The sequence below is a fragment of the Sinocyclocheilus rhinocerous genome, unplaced genomic scaffold, assembly GCF_001515625.1.
Source record: "Sinocyclocheilus rhinocerous isolate Xijiao unplaced genomic scaffold, SAMN03320098_v1.1 scaffold864, whole genome shotgun sequence".
Taxonomy (NCBI): domain Eukaryota; kingdom Metazoa; phylum Chordata; class Actinopteri; order Cypriniformes; family Cyprinidae; genus Sinocyclocheilus; species Sinocyclocheilus rhinocerous.
Genome location: NW_015645567.1, coordinates 1,239,910 through 1,261,132, shown reverse-complemented (window position 1 = coordinate 1,261,132; position 21,223 = coordinate 1,239,910). Strand labels below are relative to the sequence as shown.

The 21,223-nt window shown below is 36.1% G+C and overlaps 1 protein-coding gene across 1 annotated transcript in view; it reads left to right on the top strand.

Annotated features, from left to right (window-relative positions):
• The first annotated feature begins 1,285 nt into the window (after positions 1-1,285).
• The window catches only part of LOC107706777 (membrane-associated phosphatidylinositol transfer protein 2-like), a 69,411-nt gene continuing 49,473 nt past the window's right edge, over positions 1,286-21,223 (top strand). Inside the window, exon 1 of the mRNA XM_016510592.1 lies at positions 1,286-1,936. The gene's annotated coding sequence lies outside the window, so the exon portion shown is untranslated. The remainder of the gene's footprint in view (positions 1,937-21,223) is intronic.

The window sequence follows — 21,223 nt, the reverse complement described above, 5'->3', positions numbered from 1 at the left end:
CCAAGTTATTGCTAACATTCGGTTTATAATTAGTTGGCGCTGCAGTTTTGTCTTCTGCCACTTTAAATGTTTGATCTTTTAAAAGCAGGATGGATTCTGATTGGCTGTCAATGTTTTTATTGTTGTTCAGCTATCCACCTTTTTCTTCAGCGCGGAAGTAAGCCTATGGGTGAGACTTCCGGTTCATTAGCCGCTATAGGTAAATAACGAGAAGAATAACAACGTGCAGTAAACGGTAAAACTGTTTGCACTACAAACCAGTGTGTTCATAATTAAGATAATACATTAAAATAATATGGTAAGACACACCAATTTTCAATATTAAGCAGCAAAAGGAGCGGTTCTGTACAGCTAAAAATAACCGAACGCGGATGAGACTGGAAGCTAGACCCATAGAATTTACAAATGGCCGCGCCCATTTTTACGGCAAGAAAAAGGTGGATACAACTTTTTTTTAAAAAGTGATTCCAGCTATATCGTTCCTCTGTGCCATTATCGTTATGACGTGGACTCTGCTGTTCCCTTAAATTTAGAATGATTTTTAAAACTATATTTATCGTTATAACGATTTTATTTATTGGTAGTTTTCCGAAAATGAAAATTCTGTCTTCATTTACTCTCCCTCAAGTTGTTCCAAACCGGTATGAGCTTCTTTGAAGAATGTACGTTACCAAACAGTTGATGGTACCCATTGACTTCCATAGTAATTTTTCCACATGGCTACCGTCAACTGTTTGGTTACGAACATTTCCCAAAATATCTTCTTTTGTGTTAATCAGAAGAAAGAAACTCATACGGGTTTGGAACAACTTTGAGGGTGATTAAATAATGACGGATTTTCATTTTTAGGTGAACTATCCCTTTAACAGATGTAATAACCTTTCACTTTCATTGCATGGAAAAGAGCGGCTTTTACGTTTTGCAACAAAATCCTGCCATTTTTCCATAGAAGCAAGAAAAACAGCTTTGCAATGCATGAGGGTGGGTAAATGAGTAATTTATTAAGTTTTAGTTCTTTATGTTTTGTCCTTTTTAGAGCTTGACAGCTAGTCCCCATCCACTTCCATTGTATAGACGAGCAGCTTGAACAATATGCAAACTATCTCCTTTTGTGTTTCACATAAGAGAGATAGCCATATGGATTTGGAACAACACGGTGGTGAGTAAATAATTACAAAATGTTAATTTTTGGCTTAACTGTCGCTTTAAGAATTTGGCGATTTTAGTCATCGAATTACGCCGCCAGAGGGCGCTACAGCGATGTAAATATAACCCCTAGAGGAAGGGGAGAGGCGAATTTACCATCCAATGATATCGGACCAGAAATGATGCTGCTCGCACTTTCGGTAAAGATAGAAAGAAGGAAAGGACGTGCACTCACTGAAAAGCTAGGTCAAGGTTTTGAGAAAGAGCATATGCTTTTTAAATAGACCCGCAGAACCCACGGGACTGCGCGCAAATGCAAGGATCAGCATACCTGTACAGTTTTTCTGCATGCTGTTTTTTTAAAGGATCAACTATATAAGCTGCAGCGGATATAATGATGCAGGAAGCCCCACTGCCGCTGCTGTACATGCTGAAAACAACAATGCAAAGGCAGTGACAGTCAATCTCGAGCTCTACTGTGGTTTAACCAGTCCTGTCACTTCCTCTTTGACGTGTGCATGTTGTGGACTGTCAGCCGTACGCGCTATTTTAAAAGCACAGGACTTTATTTTTTGATTGCGTGGAGGAAACCGTCGGCCTGCTTTGCTGTTTTATTTAGTCGGCTGAACCGGTAGCCAGCGGCTCGCTTACAGACAGCGAGGAAATAGAGTTGCAGTGACCGGCAGACAGCTCGACCTGCGGCGGGGATGTGTGTGAGCTAAAGCCGCCGGATATCGATGGCCGCGTCGCTCTGATCAGAGCCGCTTTGAGCTAAAACTCCGCGCCGAAGGTAAGAAACGACAAAGCCCGCGAAATATCTGCACGCGTTTGAAATGTTCTTTTCAACGGTCTTATTTTTAATTCCAACGGTCGCTTGTGAGTTAGCTAGTCACGGCCTTCTGTCATTCGTGACCAAAATAAATAATTAAACGCCTTAAACCCTGATTTTTTTTGTTTGTTTGTTTTTGTTTTTAAACGGTTTGCCCCATTTAAACGAACCATTTGGGAGTTGTAATGAGATTAATGTATGTGGGTATTAAAGGTGTTATTTAGTTAATTGTGGAGGAGATTATTCTATTATTTAGATGCTGCAATTTTAGTCTTATCATAAGACTTTTACGGTTGTCTAGATTAGATGGGATTCATAAATTGGCCAATCTTCGCGGTAGCATGAATAGTTAATGAGGGTTATCACTGGGCAGTCAAATCACTTATCAGTTTGATTTTGTACCTGTAATAATGTATGCTGTATTAATTATTCAGTTTCATGAATTAGCATTTAATTTATACATGTATATTCATGACAAGATATCTTTAAAGAGCCTTACTTATTATTTATATTTATGTGTGATTTATAGATTTATAATTTCTGCATGTGATTTCCTCAGGAAAGCTGGTCATGAGATGTATAGTTTGATTTTTTTGGTTTTGAATTTGTGACCTATCAAAGTTAATTAGCTGTCAGAGATAACCTACCTGGTTGAAGAAGATTAGTTAGCTCTACAAGTGACATTATCCACTGCAAGTAAACTGATGAATACCTAATTTAAGTGGTTCTAACATAACTTTATTGATGTCAAGATTTTAATTTTGTGATAAACACTGTTCCCACAGTCTGGAAAAAACTTGAAGTATGTATTTTTAAAATGATAGAAAAACAGCTTTGTAGTTTATACAATAAAACAATAAGTTAAAAACAGTAATATGTTATAAAAAATCAACTACGTTTGAAACAAACAACAACAACGAAAAGTGTAAATGGAGATTTACAGGCCTGGAAAGGTTATTTATTTATTTATTTTGAATATACATTTTTAAAATGATGCTAAACTCATTAAACATTAAACATTAATGAACATTAAACATAAAGACATTAAACTTTTTTTAAATATTTGATAATTTTACAGTTTTTTGCATATGTGGTTGACTTAAATGACACAGACATGACTCTCTGTCATGTGTTTTTGTGTGCATGTCCATATAATAATTGACCATTTTTGTCAGTTGACCCTGTTTGGCTGATTTGGATATCTAAAGTTAATCAACTGTCAGAGATAACCTACCTGGTTAAGGATTAGAAAGCCCTTAAAGTTACGTTACCCAAAGACGAAGAGAGTTTGTGCTGTAAAACATAGTTTTGTATATGCAGTTTGGCTTATTCTGTGTAGTTGAAATCCATCCATCCAATATTTCCCCCCAATATTTAGATTAGTGTTGACCGTTTCATTGGTTGATAATAACATTTTTACGTTTGGTCCGAAATATGAAGATACATCCTCAATATCTAGCATTATTTTCATCTGTCTTTGATTAATAAGCATATGGAACAAAGTCCTGCATCATCCAGTAATAATTTCAGTCTTGTCAAGATAATTGGGCCGTTCTTCACGTCTTAATCGCAGGGTCACAATTATCTTGTCACGCAATTGTTAATTTTAGCTGCTATTCCACTTCGGAGCCTCTTTTTGCCGTGTGTGCGCAGGACCCTCCCTTTTGCTAGCAACCTACATATTTAGTTAGCGAGACCTCATAGTTTGCCATGTTCTTTTCAAGCAAATCGAGGGAGAGGAAAAAATGCTTCCCTGTATCTAATTATCCTGCCAAAATGATTAGGTTTGTTTTTAATGAATCCTGTTATGCAGCAGCCATCGTAGATGGAATGAGTCACAGTATTGATTGGCTTCCACTGCCCCCTCCCGCTCCCGGCCCGGCCGGAGAACGTCTGCTAATGGCTGCAGCTCCAGCAGGGACGTACGGGTGGATGGAGGCAAGGCAGGCCGCTGCCAGGCTCGTGACAGTATGCCAATATGACCCAGACACCATCAGCAGCAGGCCGGTGCCACAACGGAGAGAAGGAAGCGAAACAGCGGGGCGACACTACACAGTTGCACCTTGTTATTTATAGCTGAATAGTAAACACTGAGATGCATTCCTTCCAAACAAGGCAAGCAGGCGTGCTAGGGGCCACCAATCTGCTACAGAACATACGTATGTTCATTTGGGCCAGGAAGTTTTGTCATCCATTGTGTTATTACTGTGAAAGAACCAGTGCTGAGCTTTTTTTTTTACAGTGGCTTTTTCTTGGGTAAAATTTTAAGAATTTCATTGCACAGTAACTAGGGATGTAACGATTCATTCGATTCGATTCACGATTATAATTTTTTTTTAACAAAATTAGATTTAAGACAAATTATAAATTAAATGTGTCCTTTTATTATTGCTTGGACAAAATGCTGCACATTTCTTTGTGAAATTGAAATATAACACTATAATAATATATCTAAAGACAGTAAGTTCCCCTCAGACATACATTCATATAAACTCCTACCCCTAAATTAATCGCGATTTGGTTAGCATCTCAACCGATTTGAATTGTCACATATTTGAATCGATTTTCAACCGGCTCCATATTCTAATATATATATATAGCTAACAATAGCTATATATATTAGAATATGGATATCTTTGCTGGAAATTCAACCCAAAAATGGTTTTATATATTAAATAAGACTGTTAAATTGACTGTTTTTGATAATCAACTCAGTATACTTTAATACTTGAAAAGATGATTAAATGAATAAGTCTGGTACCAAATCATAGCAAAACCAGCCTTGCATTTTATATCATACTTCAAAAAGTTACAAAAGTTGTCACTGGGGCCGGTACCCTTTCTAATATGTACATTTATGGCGCTTTTCCACTGCGTGGTACGGCACGGCACGGTTCGACTCGGCTCGGTTTCAGGTACTGTACCCAGTGGAAAACCCCCCAAAAGTTAACTGTACCGAGCCGTACCATGCAGTGGAAAAGCGCCATTAGAGACCAGTATGTACCTTTAAAGTACCAATATGCACCATTTAGGGATAAATATGGTGCAAAGATGTTACTTTTTGCAAAGGTGTACTGCCTTAGTGACAGCTTTTGTACCTTTTTTTTTTTTTTTAGAGTGTAAGTTAAAAAGAAAAGACTTTGGAAAGCAGCTGATATATGAACAAAATGTAATAGAGAGCTGCAGCCTTGACATCAAAACCCAGAAGACTAATTCGCCATGGGTTCCCTCCAGATTTTCCTATGGGTTTTTTAATTGGGGTTTTCTAGTAAAATAAGGTCTGTGGTAAACATGACTTGATGATACTTGGATGTTTTATTGTACATAGGGTTGTAACGGTATGAGATTTTCACGGTATGATAATCGTCTCAGAAAATATCACGGTTTCACGGTTGTCATGGTATATATTAAACAATCATTCTTAACGGTAACAATGACTCTTGAAAGAACAAGAACAAGTTATTTGAGTGAACAAATCCTTTATTACAACAAACTTGAAACCATTTTAATGAAAGTATTGAAGTCTCCCTTCTGAAAAAATTAATAAATTAATTTAAAAAACAATAAAAAAATAAAGCTGTACACCTTATGTATATCTATATCACACTTTAACATTTTAATTAATGTTTTAAAATGTTATCAAATGAAAATATACAACTCATTTTATTTTTGGCAAAGTTAAAACATGGACAAACATGATATTCCTTGAAAACAATGTTTAAATAAATAATTTTATTATAAAGAATATTATTATTTTTGTTATTATAACTTTGAAGTACATTGTACAATGCTAATATTTTTCTGTCATAATTTCAAATTAAATCGAACGTTTATTTTGATGGGTTATAGCGGACCTTTGGGTTTCAGAGTGTATTTGACAATGGTTTTCTCAAATTAAACTAGGAAATATTTATCTTGTTATTAATGCGACACACCTTCATCTGCACGGAGGGATGGTGTACGCGAATATGAGCGAAGATGTTGGATGTATTGCATGCTTTTGCAGCCACTTTGCGTCCACATTTTTTGCAAATTGGATTCGTCCTCAAGGACAACCCCGCGTTCGTTTTTTTTAATATCAGAAGTATTCCCATTCTGCAGATTTTAACTTTTTTTTTTGGCGGGGATGGAGATTAGATATTATCTCTGTCTCTGTCATTTTCTCCGCTGCACGTGCGTGTAAGCAGCCAAGTGAATGCAGAGTGAAGCGGCCGAGCGGAAATAAGTTGCATATGTGCGGGGTGAGATTTTTTTTCATTCATTTAAAAAAACAAAAAGCCGTATATATGCAAATGTTTACGGTATGATAACCGTGCACGTTCAAACCGTGATAAACCGACATATCGTTACAACTGTAATTGTACAATGTAAACTGCTCACACAACAAACGTTCTTATGTAGTTACTTATTACAAACATACGTTTTTTTAAAATTCGCATTTTCAGTATGAGTGTGTGCAATTTGCGTTGTAGAGCAAAATGCCCAAGTATTGTCAATTTATATTTACCACAGACCTTATTTTACTCATAAATTGAAAACCCCCATTATAAAAACCCATAGGAAAATCTCAAGGGAACCCATGGTGAATTAGTCTTACAGGTTTTGACATGAAGCCTCTCTAATGTACATAAATAGATTTTTGTGTTATTTATTTTAATTTTTTTTTCAATTTATGCAATTTTTTTGCAACATTGCTTATCCATAAACCTGCTCTTAAACCGTGTCTGCACAACATAAATTGCTCATATTTCAGTTAGCTTTAAATGCACATCTGCGAGATTATTTTCAGTGTAAACAGTTTTTCTAGAGTTTTCTTTTGCGCCATAGTGGAAACTGTATCAGAATCGCTTCAAGGTTAACTTGTTTATGCCATTGCATGGACAGTACCATCATTTCTTTAGAATGAATGAATGCAAAAGCAAAATCTTGCGTTCGTGTTCGCACGCGTGATATGACTGGCAGTTGTTCACATGCACTGGAATCTGTTAACCTGTGTAACAGTAGCACTTTTCCCTCGAGCGGGCCGAGAGCATAACGGAGACACTCGATCCTCTGGTCTCCAGACACTGTATATCTCTCAGGTGAGACCATTAATAAATGACGTGTGTAGGTTTGTGTGCAAGTGCTTTGTATCATGTTTAGCATAGCTTGTTCCGGATCTCCTTGAGTATTCGTCGGGGAAAATCAGCCCATCAGTCATTCCAGCACTGATGCGTCCCAAATATACCCATTGTGCTCGTTAATAAGCGTACTGTAGCAGGAAGTGTGTTGGTGTTGGCAGAAGAGCTGTGTGGGCATTTGCTTGGGTGTCTTTATATAACTTATGGAAAGTTACAAATAACCATAGCATCTCCATCGACATCTCTATTCCCTGTTCTTCTCATTAGTCAGCTCAGCTGATCTGGAAGAGTTGATTCCCGCAGTTGACGAGGGGAACGACATCTGTGTTCTAGACCTGTTTTAGATGGTTTGGAAGAGGAACCGTAACCAGAATGTTCGTGGGATCCTAATGGATTAGTTGAAAACTAATCGCCCTCATGTCTTTTCTATGGAAGCTTGTTTCCGCCACTTAATAAAAATAAAAAAGGTAATTGTGACTTTTTATCTCACAATTCTGACTTTTTTTCTTAGAATTCCAAGTTATAAAGTCAGAATTGTGATATAAAGTCACAATTACGTGTTATAAAGTCATAATTGCAATTTATTTCTCGCAATTCTGACTTTTTTCTCAGAATTGTTTATAACTCGCAACTTTGTGGTATAGAGTCAGAATTGTGAGATATAACTTGTAATTTATATCTCACAATTCTGACTTTATAACTTGCGATTGCGTGTTATAAAAAATATAATTGTGACTTTTTATTTCACAATTCTGACTTTTTCCTCATAATTTCCTCATAATCTTGCAATTATGACTTTTCTCAGAATCGCGAGATATAAACTCTGTAAGAAACTGTAAGAAAATAGTATTTTTTCCTCAGAATTGGACTTAATAATTCAGAATTGAGTTTATATCTCACAATTCTGACAAAAGAAGAATTGTGAGGGGAAAAGTCAGAATTGTGAGATAAATTTGCAATTGCAAGGAAAAAAGTCAGAATTGGGACTTTATATCTCTATTTATTTATCGCAATTCTGACTTTATTTCTCACAATTGCAACTTATATCTCACAATTCTGACTTTATAACTGTCAGTTGCGAGTTTATGTATTGCGATTTTGACTTTATAACTCACAATTTCGTGTTTGTATCTTGCAATTCTGAGAAAAAAGTCAGAATTGCAAGATGTAAACTCGCAATTGCGAGAAAAATAGTCAGAATTGTGAGATAAAAAAGTCGCAATTACATTTTTCCATTTTTTATTCAGTGGTGGAATTTTGAAGGATGTTCAATCATGCAGCTCTTTTTTTTATTACCCTACTGATATAGTGTTAATTTCGTTAACGAAGACGATGACGAAAAATGTTCGTTGACGAGCTTTTTTTCCCATGACTAAGACGAGACGAAGACGAGATGATAATAAGGTCAATAAACGATAACTATGACTATATCAACATGCAATTTCGTTGACGAGACTAAAATGTATTAAAAAAAAAAAAAACTTTACCAAAAACCTCTTTTTATTTTTGTCAAAAAAAAGTCGACAAAATGTTATTGCTGACTGCTCTACACGCATCTACTACGTGAGCTTTCATGAGTGCGGTTGCCAGATATCAAGAGTTCAAATCCCCGAATCAGAGCTTCGCTGTTATAAGAAATGCTCATACATTTCATTGAATAAACAAAAACAGGACAAGGTTTTCTAAATATGACAACTAAAATGTACATTTGAGTAAGACTAAAACTAAATTAAAAATGGCTGCCATTGGTTCGTTGGTCCATTAGATCGAATTGCTTTCTCACTACAACCGAACCGCTCCAGAGTTCGTTTTCAATCGAGCCGAGACCACCTCGTTCAGGCGATCTCGGACCGATTGTTTTGGCGCAGATCCGAGCGCGATTGCCGTGTTCACATATGCCCAAACGAACCGAGCTAAGGGGGGAAACGCGCCAGGTTCCGAAACAACGAGCCAGGAGTGAAAGCACCCTAAAACTTGACTAAAACTAAATAGGATAAGGTTGACTAAATATGATAAAAACTAACAAGGACATTTTAACACAGGACTAAGACTAAAATTGAAAATAGCTGACAAAATTAACACTATACTGATAGTAGTCAATAGTGACCGTCTCTGTCAGGCTCCAGAAAAGAGCACTGTGTTTCTAGCGCGTTATCTTTTAAGTCTTCTGAAGTCACGTTTTTTGTGATGAACAGACTGGAAATGTTTGTCATTACTGACTTAAATTCTGCAGCTCTCAATGCTAATATTGATCCATTCAAATATGGAGCAAATAATGACTTTAGTTTGGTCTCTTTCTCATACTAAGCTATCATATGTCTTTGAATATGGTGTAGCCTACATGCCATATGAACTTTTGTATTTTTTAAATAGTTTTGGAGCTTTGAGAGACATGGTCACCAACTGGTGTTGTATATGAAAGCAATAGATGAAGATACTCAAATGGGTTTGGATTGACATGATGGTGAGCAAATATTGAATGAATTTCATTATAGGGTGAACTATCCCTTCAAACACGTTGGCTGACACCATCAGAAGACTCTGTACATGTGCTGAAATGATCCATCCGCTGACCTCGTCCCAATTTCACAAATGGAAAAGTTGCATAGTACTATCCCCAAGTGTTGTTGCACTCATGCCGCTTGTGACGGCATAGCCAAACGTCACTGTCTTTTGAAATTTTAATAGTGTTTGTCCGCCCCACTTACAGTAATAGACTCGGAAAGGCAATACACTGAAAGGACCACTCTGTTAGTATGGACCTACCTGCTGCAACCTCTTTTGTGACATCAGTTCTTCAGGTTTTGGTTTGTGTGTGGGCAATAGCCATTCTTCACAAAGCAGAACACCATTATTAATGAATGCAATCAGGAAATGGCCAGTTGGTCTTAATAGATGCCTAATCTTGGTAACAAATGGGCCTGGGGTTGGTTGGGGGGGGGGTTGTGTCATTGCGACTCCGAGCGGCGTGCCATTAATGCTGCGAGAAGCAACTGTGTATTTTTCACTTTTTGCGCTTGGAGCCCGTCCAGAAGCTAATGGTATTGGGACGTGTGTGGCGCTCTGAGGCCACGCCCACTGTGTCTTTGATTGATGCTGTCGCCTCTGAACTTAGAGAAGTGACTGGTGAAAAGATGTTATGGTAGTTGCTGGGATAGATGATATGTAGGCCTATTAAATATAATTGTGATGAATTTGTAATGATTGGAAGCCATTTACAGTAAGTTTTTTGTTAACATTAAATAACATTAACAATGAAAAATACTTTTAAAGCATTTAATAATCTTAGTTAATGTTAATTTCAACATTTAGTAATGCATTATTAAAACCAAAAATTGTATCTGTTGATATTATTTAAAGGGGTCATATGATGTTGCTAAAAAAAACATTATTTTGTGTATTTGGTGTAATGAAATGTTTATGCGGTTTAAAGTAAAAAAAACACATGATTTTCCACATACTGTACATTATTGTTTCTCCTCTATGCCCCGCCTTTCTGAAAAGCGTTGATTTTTACAAAGCTCATCTGTCTGAAAAGCGAGGTTTGCTCTGTTTGGCCAGCTATTCAGTGCGTTGTGATTGGCCGAATACCTCAAGCGTGAGACGGAAATGTTACGCCCCACACATACTGTTGATGCCGTGTCCGGCCGGAGCGACGAGACATAAACATTAAAACCCATTACAAACGAGGCATTTGTTGCATCCAGTGGGGACATAATGATGATAAAGACATTTATAATGTTACAAAAGATTTCTATTTCAGATAAATGTTGCTTTGAAATCACAGGAATAAATTACATTTTAAAATATATTCAAATAGAAAGTTATTTAAAATAATAAGAATATTTCAAAATAATACAGTTTTTTGATTTTTGCTGTACTTTGGATCAAATAAAAGCAGGCTTGGTGAGCAGAAGAGACTTCTTAAAAAACAACAAAAAACATTAAAAATCTTACAGTCCACCTAGTGGCGAAACAATGCAATCGACACAAGCGTTATGTGGCAGTTACTTTCAAACTCGGATTTGCTCTATTTTGGTCGCGCTACCATAGACATCAATGTTTGTATCTGAATTATAAACGTTCATCCCAGTATTTCTGTGATAATATGATTGACTGTAGTTGAAAAGACTGTTTGTGAAGCCCCCCCGAAGGTCAAGTTAATTTAATTTAATTTAATTTTCTGTATAGTGCCAGATCACAACAGAAGTCATTTAAAGGTACTTTTCGTATAGAACAGGTATAGGTATAGAACCTTGTTCTTTTATTAAACAAACTAAATAGCTTTATGTTATTTATCTTATTTACATGACGGCATGTCATTTCTGTCTGTTACATGTCGCGCTCTCTGTATCGCTCACAGCGGAGTTCCACTCCGATGTGCACACACAAGTGAGCACACTCCCACTAGTATTTGTAAATATTAAGCTGCAAAACGACTATTTAAATATGAATTCTGCGTGTCTATGTGTTAATGAATGGAGCAGACGTGCGGTTTTGTGTACTACTCGTACTGAAGCGCACGTGACGCTTGCGGTGATATTAACGTCTGCCGTCTCACTAATGAGGACATAAATACATGAACAACATCTCCAGAACTGCTCTGGTCATGAGCATTTGACCGTTTCATTTGAGTAAAACGATCCTCATATCATATACACACAGGAATGTAAAGGTATTCACGGCAACCCGTCAAAAATAAAAGTTCGGTTTAACTTGAAGACATTGCAGCAGAAATATATTACTATTGTTAAGTAGAATGTACGTAATAGGCTACTACTACTACTAAAATTATTAAAACCTTATTTTTAAGCAATAATCATACAATATTTCTTCAATGTTTTAATTGTAATATTAAATCCCCTTTATTTTCCCAAAATTTTTTTTTTTTTCATTAATTCATTATGCCTTAAATAATGTAAATACACTCCACAGAATTTCTGAGGAAGAAAATCATTAGGCTATTGTAAGAATAAATGAAACGTGTTTTTATGCTTTCAAATAATTAGACATGTTAAAACAGAATTTGGTAAGAATAAAACATAAGGTTGGAAAAAATAAAACATTTCATAGGGCCCTAAACATGTAATTTTTGTTAAACTTTTGATAAATTGATGTTAAATTAAGTTTCATGATTTTAATTAATTAGACATGTTTTTTGAATAATAAAATTTAATTTAACCATTAAAAATGAGACCAGAAAAATTAAAACAGAATTTTTTTTGTGGGTCAAAGACGAAAAGGGGTTTTCAAGCATCAAAGCAACTAAAGTTTAATACATTTTTAAGTAAAATAAAATTTAGTTTTGTTCTGTACATTAGAATGTGTCCTGTTTCATTTTATAAATTTTTTTCTTAGCAAAAAATAATGAAATTTTTTACTATGATTTACAGTATACTCACTAAAATGTCATTCAGTGTAACAGTAGTTCATATACCTAAAAATATTTTCAGGCATATCTAGAACCAGAATCATTAGATGACATTAAAAGACTGTATTTAGGATCACAGTGCTTTCCCCCAAAACTAATTAATTGTCATTTTAAATCTTTACCAAACTTTGCCACTATCCTTCAAACCACTAGTTTTTACCCTGTTGTCAGCAAGAAGTTTTTATTTAAAATATAGACATTTTAATGTAATTGTCATTATTCTCAATTATATATTTAAAATATTGGTATATATATATATATATATATATATATATATATATTAGCAAAGGTCAATATAAGTATGTTGTTTCATTTTTACATAAATATACAGTATGTTATGCTGAATGATGGTGGAACGTTATTTCACCCATATTTTGACATTATATTTTCACAAAAGTTATAGAAACATTAAAGTAGTCACTTTACTTGGATTTAATAGGCTTTCTATGTATATGAAATCACTTTTATACATTTTATTTGATGCGGACACAAAAATCGCCTCGTCTTTGACCAATGTATTAAAATGTTTAAGTAGCAAGTTAGTTACTTCATTAATTATGTCAAGCTCTCAGTTTTAATGATTCAGAACTCTGATTCGATGATTTATAAATATAAATATTGAGATATCTAGTCTTTTTAGTAGATGCCATGTTTGTTTCTCTCTTAGACAACAAATTCTGATCCACAGTCTCGATATTCAATATTCCCAGCATCGTTTTAAACAATCGAATGCGCAGGAGTTTGTAGATCCGTGTATTTTGTTTTCTTGTGAGGTTTCTGTTTAATCTCCTTGCTGTAAAATGATACTCAATATCAAACACCTGATGCAGTATTCAACAGTGTGATCGATTTCTCAAGCCTCAAGCTATGCTAATTTCACATAAAAATCGATGCAAGCCCAAGTTGTTCTCTTCTACACACTGATGTTTCATACTCACCATGTCTTTTGAATATTTATACACAGCTTAACGTTAAAAACTGGCATGTTGCATCAAAATTGCAGTATTTCCATTTATGGTTTTCATCATTACCAGGAAAGAACTTGCTGGCGTCTTAAGCTTTCATTGGTGTCTGTGTTGAGGCTTTTTGGCTTCTGTGGTTCAGCAAAGTTCCTGTCCAAGTTCGTGTCTGATAAAGTACGAGGGCCAGTGGAATTTTCCCACCACCGCACACAGAGACCCGCTTACGCCATCGGCCCTTTCATCATCCTGTTGAGCCGTGTTGCTCACTTGTGAAGCGATTTGCATTTTATTGTGAGGTTTTATAGATTTGCATTTGTTATTTCAGCAGGTATTTGCAACGCAAAGCAACACAGAATGGGAATGAGAGGGTTGAGGAGAAGTTGCCATTGATAAATTTTGTACGTAGTATTATAGCATAGGAAGGAAACGGGTTTAAAATGACATGTTCTCAACTTACATGCATCATATTTGCATATAATAATCCCTATAATGATTTGACTTGAGAATGAGATTGGGAGATTTTCTTTGGCTCACGTGTGTTTGGTCGCATTTGTATGTCACGGTGCTTTTGCATTTTCCCTCCTAGCCACGTTATTTGTTCCTCCCCATTACCCAACAGCATATCAGCAGTCGCATCAGGTATCCACCTTATGAAACTCATGCATTATAACCCGAGCCCCCTTAATGTGCTCCGCCAACACCAGCGACGTAGCATCTCAGACTCCAGCGGAAGCTCTTTTCTCAATAGGTTCCATTTTTCCCACAACTGGCCCCTAAAAAGGCTTTTTAATAGCTCAGAGTAGAGGCTCGGCATGAGATGAGTGGCTGACGATTATCTGAGCTCAAATCCCGTGAGGTGAGTGATTTATTACAATAATTTAAAGAAACGAGAGAGCACGGAGGCGAGCCACTATCAGCTGGGCCGCTCTATAAATAAACTGCCTTTTCTCATCATCCGCCCCTCACGTCAAGGGTTTGTTTGCGCTTCCCTCTTCCTCCATTTATTCATGTGTCTTGTGTAGCGGCGCATCGTCTCCGACTTATTTGCCTCTAATTTATCTGAAGCAGAAGAGACTTCGGATGTTCTGATAAGAATTTTATGGTGTTTTCGGAAAAACGTCGTAGGAAGCGAAGCACGTCGCCCGTGAGTGCGATTAGTATAAGAGGGAAGCACATTGGAATGGATTATCCGTTATTCAGTTTTAAAAGTGATGCACATTATCTTTTTATGTCAAGGTATTGTATTTTACAAAGGCAGATTTTACGAAGTCATAGTTTTTTTACAATTTTTTTTATTTTAAATATGAAATAGATACTTAGTGATGCTTCTTGATTCCAAATAGCATAAAGATTAAGAAATATATCGTGATATCAATTTTGGCCATATCGTCCAGCCCTAAGTACTGGTGACTTTTCATGTCGAAGTATTGTACTTCACATAGGCAGACTTTGCAAAGTTATGAAAAAATAAAATACAATTTTTGCGAAGAAAATATTTAATATTACCAATTCAAAGTAAAATATTAACCAATTCAAACAATGGAATGTGACTGTCATTATTTCTTATTTAAGTAACTGTTAAGAAATAAATTTAAAAAAAAATTTTTTTTTAGATATTTTAAATATGAACTAGATTTTTAAATGTTTTGATGAGTAGAACGTGTTTATTTGAAATGGATTTTTTGTAACAATAAAGAAGTCTTTACTGTCACTTTTAATCCATTTAATGTGTCCTTGATGAAAAAAAAGTATTAATTTCTTATACTTTCTTATAAAAAATACTGACTTCAAACTTCTGAACAGCAGTGTAAATATTAAAGACAATATTTATGAAAATGAAAGTTTTGAAAAAAAATTGTGAAGAAAATATTTAATATCATTTTAAAGTATAATATTTACCAATTAAAACAATGGTATTATCTTTTTTTTCTCATTTAATTAACCATTAAAAAATTATGATTTTTAAAAAAAAGTGTATTTATTTACTTTTTCTTTTCTTTTCTTTTTTCTTTTTTTTTTTTTTTGTACATATTTTAAATATAAACTAGATTTTCTTACATTTTGTATAGAAAATAGGGCTGGATGTGAAAGGAGAATGTAAGTGTGTGAGAGTGCCAGAATGAATTATGGCTTGTACGGCCCCTCATAAAAATACTTTTGAGTCTTTCTACATATATTTTTTTCAGTCTGTTTTTCTTTTAATCTCATGTTTAATTCAATGTATTATTTGCCATCTCTTTGTAAATATTTGTAAAGCACATTTTTACCAGCGGTTTCAGAGTGAAAATTGTTTCAAAGTAAATCCTGCACCAAAAATTTTCAGTGCATTATGAAGTTGCTTCAGGTTAAAGGTTTGTTACAGTCTTCCACAGCTAATTATTTGACTTTAAAGAATTAGCTTTAGCCTTTGACACCCTCAGAAATGGGATAATGGTGTTGGTATTCTCATGCCAGCGATGCCCATAGCAAATAACCTCTCTTTAATCTCTTTATCTCAATAGCCAACAGTTGTAATATTCAAAATACTCCCCTGTTCTTTGTTCTGTTACACAACGCATCCAAAGCAAAGAAAACAGAAGGAAGTCCTTTGTCACCGTTGTGTGCTCAGAGATTTAGCATTGTATTAAAAATTCTGTTTTATTTTGTTGTGTTCAGCAGTTACGCTGGACCAGTGACGTGGGTCGTGTGCGTTCAGAGCCAGCGAGTGTCAGACTCCTGCGTCTGGGTTATGTCGGCTGTGTTGAGACGCCAGAGGACTTCAGATCAATTAAATTTAACAAATTGCCGTTGCTAGATAGACGGGTCTGTTAACAGAAACCTGCTGATGGCGGGATAACAGATCAGTGGCATTTGGTGCTGAACACAACAGGTTATGTCGTCAAGTCAGCTAGAAGGATGTGAAATGTCAAACATACCCAAAGTCCCCATTGTACTTCCTGTTTTTGAATAACACATATTGAGATATGCACACCACATCTTTGAAGGTTTTAAGTGTGGTTCTCACGATAGCCATGTGAGTGAAATCTTTAGAGGCACAATACTAATTTTAATAGTACTCACTTGTTTCTTTTAAACTTCAAAAGTTTGGTCAGAAATACAGTAAAAACATAAAATACTTTAACAATTTAAAATAACTGTTTTCTAATTGAATATATTGTAAAATGTAATTTATTCCTGTGATGCAGAGCATCATTACTCCAGTCTTCAGTGTCACATGATCCTTCAGAAATCATTCTAATATGCTGATTTGATGCTCAAGAAACATTTCTGATTATCATCAATGTTGAAAACAGTTGTGCTGCTTCAGATTTCTGTGGAAACCGTGATTAATTCTTTCTTTGATGAATAGAAAGTTCAAAAGAACAGCATTTATTATAATTTTTTTGTGACATTATAAAAGTCTTTATTGTCACTTTTGATCAATTTAATGCATCCTTGATGAAAAAACAGTATTAATTTCTTAAAAGACACCAAGATTTGGAACCGTAGTGCAAATATGAAAGAAAACTTAAAATATGAAACAATTAAAATAATGGCATGTAACAATTACTTCAAGAGAGTCCAAATAATTATTCAGATAAACAGTGTTTAATAGTTTAATGGCAGATAAAATGAGCTACATCATCATTGTTTTCATTTAGTATGAAATCGGACGTCTGGAAGTGCTGTGCTGAATAACTAACCTGATGCGTTGTCGTAATTGTACACCGCATCGAGATGCCCAATTGTGCTGGACGCCAACCTTAAAGAAATCAATAAAGAGCTCTTAGCGTCCCTGCAGAGCTTAAGGCAGCGCCATATGAAATGTCACACATATCTAATCTATAGGCCGACCTCACATTAGCACTGTTTAAGTCTATTAATCTGAGAGGTTGATGTGTTTCCGGGAACCGTGGTGTGGCATCAGTGAGCTAATATTCATCATTGATAGTTTTCATTGAAGTGAATTGCGGTACCACATATGATTATGTAAGTATTTCCAGTGCAATACACCTTCACGGAACGTGTTATTTTTTGGTACATACAAATAATCATTTGAAAGTCATTTTTGAAAGATTAATAACAGAACTAGCTGAGAGAGCTGAGAAACTGTGTATTTGCAAGTTGAAGCTTTTTTTAAACGTAAATCAAAGTGGCCATTAATGTCTGTAGTTGGATTAAACACAAGAACACACTGTTCTTGAGAGCAAACCAGACAGATGGCAGATGTCCAGATATCTTTTGCAATTAATATTCGCTATATGTGGTATATATTTTTCCTAGTGGAAAATATGGGAGAAAAAAATATAAGATCACTTTCTACATATAAGATCACTTTTTACATATTTTTTTATCTTTGGCTGCGTTACAATTCACATTCTTTTACTGCGCAATAGAAGAATGTACTTTACTAGTAAGATAGTACATTCTAAGTGTTGTAAGACAGTACAGCTGTGGCAGCTTTAGCTCACATCCTCATCATTTTTCTGTTCTGGACATGTCGAAAGTTAACCGGCATACTTCTGTAGTGCAAGGGATTGTGGGTAGTTGTCGACCAGTAAGGGTTTTTCAATGGCTGATGCTGATATTTAGAGTGCAGGATGGCAATATAATGCAGATATAGCCTAGATTATTTAATTATGACACATTTAGATGCATGTAAAATTGTCTTTAAAATTCACTAAAGTTCACTGCTTCCTATCTAGATATTGATTTTTGCCATTAAAAATCCATCTTGATTGTTCGCTAATTATTATTTGTGGGTAATGTTAGCTCAAAAAGCATGTATACGTTCATACTATTTAGGATGAATAGTAGGCGAATTGGAATGATGCCATAGTCTATGTTGCATTGCAAGTGTAAATAATAATTGAATATAAGCATTGAAGTACATAAGTTACTGGCAGGTCGCGATCAGTGCCTGCAGAATTCCACAAAAATGGAAGAGCTGTAATTCGTCAACAGTGTTTATAAATATTTTGCCTAATTTAATTATGCTTTCAGTTGCAAATTAGTGTAGTACTCTGCAGTGTTTTAAATATTTACCTCACCGTGTTTACATTTGTTCCTTAGAATTTCACAGACTTCCCTCCAAAATCAGTGCAGGAAATGTGATTAATGTGTTAAATATTTGTACCTTACCATATTTTGATATATTCCACAGAATTCCATGGATTTCTCTCCAGAATCAGTACAGAAATGCAGTGATGTTTTTAATATTTACATCAGAATTTTTAAATTTACTCCACTGAATTCTGCAGATTTCCCTCCAAAATCAGCACATGAATGCAATAGATGTTTTAAGTATTTTACCTCACCATGTTTAAATTTGTTCCTTAGAACTCCGTACATTTCCCTCCAAAATCAGTGCAGGAATGGCAAAAGAAGTCTGCAGGCTTGAGTCTATTTATGAGGTTGATGTCATTATACCATTTTCAGTGACCACTCCCTGTTAATTTTTTTTCTCATGAATTTTCTTTTATTCCATTGATGCTGCGTAATGCTTATTGACAGACCTGCGCTCATATTAAGCTGCAAATGTTCCTCTCCTCTCCCCTGACTGAATCGAATAGCTATCAGTCAGTCTGGGAAAGCGAATGCAAGCAGGAGGGGGCGGGGCCATTCACGAGAGGGCCGCCTTCATCACACCAACCCCAGCCAATCCCGTAACAGCCTTTTGCATTTCCATGGCAACAGAGCTTTATAACCTCACAAGAGGTGGATACAGGCGAAACGGCAGCGGAAAAAGGTTGCAAGTGAGAAGGAGATAAAAAAAAAAAGAGATGATTTTTTTTTTCCCCCTTCATATTTTCCCGATGAATTAACTGGCAGCGTTTGATGACGTCTTCATTCATACTTGAACATAAAACAGCACAGCAATGGTGGCAGGATGCTAGAATGCTTGTGTTTGGGAATGAGACGTGGACCGCCTGCTTTCTGTCCATTGATCGGATCAGTTGGATAGACAGCATGATAAGCGCCATCTAACAGGTAAAACGTCTATGCTTGGATAAACGTCTTGAATCTCGGCACCTGGTACTCGACGCAACTGGTACACAGGTGTTTTTTGGAGGGGACAGAGGGCTGCATGCTGTGTTTTCCTGTTTTTGATCCGAGTCTCTAATGGAATGCTCATCAATCCCACAGTATTTTCACATGCACGTCTCGGCTGTGATTTGGGCATTTCAAGACCCAAATAGCCTCACCTCACCTCGCAGTTAAACTGATACACGCCTTGACGTATTAAGATGGAGGTTGAGGTGAGGAAAAATCTTAATTTCAAGAAGGAAATGGTTAATGGTGATGTTATGTAGGGCTGTACATTACAGATAATGTCAGCTCAGCCAGCATTTCATCGTATTTTTATATTTACATACAAAACATGTTCTATAAGTGTCAAATGTCTGTTGAAATGCGACACATTGAAATGATGATATGCCTTATTACCATGTGGACACTTGACACAAACAAGCAATTACTTTTTCCATTTCTTATCTAATTAACACACTATTAAATGCTATTGCACTCCTTTAAATCACTCGCATGCTCCCGTATTTTGCATTCTGTGTCTGAGATGTGCTTAAAAAAGATATGGGGTTGTGGTGTCCGTTTGTTTGGGCACACAGGTCCTGGGAAAGCGTTCTCAGTAGGGAACTGTTCTCCTTATAGGCACTGTAGACACTTGCCAACGGGAGGAATTTTTAGAAACCTTCCTAAACATAATTATGGAAAATTGCATCTGATGCGGTTCTAGAGAATTGTGTTTATTTTGGCAACACATGCTCATAGTACGGCATAATTTTAACCAGCTGGTGAGAAATAGAAAGATAATGTGCTGAAATCCCTCTCAGTAGGTACATATGTCAGTGTTTCGCGACACGTCTGACACAAACAAATCCCATAGCGCTTGTGTTTTGTTGTAAAACGCCACGACAGTTGATGGCAGCGCTGTGGCATCAGGACGGACTGGTTTCAGTGGGAGTGAAGTTTTCATCTGTAATGTCTTTTGAAGACTAGGTAGACGTCTGTTCAAGGAGCAGCTGTGTCGGTATTGTAGTGTCTGGCATGCAGCAGAACGTCTCCGGCCTTCATGATGGTGTCTTAATGCATTTGTCTGATATTTCAAGTCTAGCCACAAGCCTGGAGTAGCTGTGATGCTCCGGGCAGGGCTCCAGACTGCGACTAAAACGGTCGCATTTGCGACCAAAAATATAAATTTGCGAGTGAAGTTTTTGCTGAGGTCGCCACTGGCAACTATATATATATTTACATTATAACTTAAAAATTTGCATGTAATGCCTTTTTTCCTGATTGTTTTGCGACCCCATCTTTTGTTATGTTCACGTATTAAACTGAGACGATGCGCATCAAAGTTTTAGTGGAAAAAAGAGTTTCAAACAGTCCTCGTCTCTGCAGCACAGCAGCGCTGACGCGCACCTGTTAAACGCAGCTCAGTTGTGCAGCGCGAGAGAGATCGAAGTGACGGAGACGTGCGAAGTGAAAGTGCAGAAAAAAGCAGCGTCTATTTCATGCACAACTTGAACAAACTACAACAGGAAAAGCTGTCAGCTGTGTGGATATTGGCAGTATCGTTAACAATTCTCGTTTATAATAATTACTAATATGGCTTCTTCTTATAAGATCTTAGTCTATGCTGTGTTCTGTTAATGCGTGAATTTCATATTATTTGAAGCGCACTTGCCGTCCAGTAATCGCAAAAAGCTTTGTGCTTTGTTACTTTTTAATAAACAAAGTA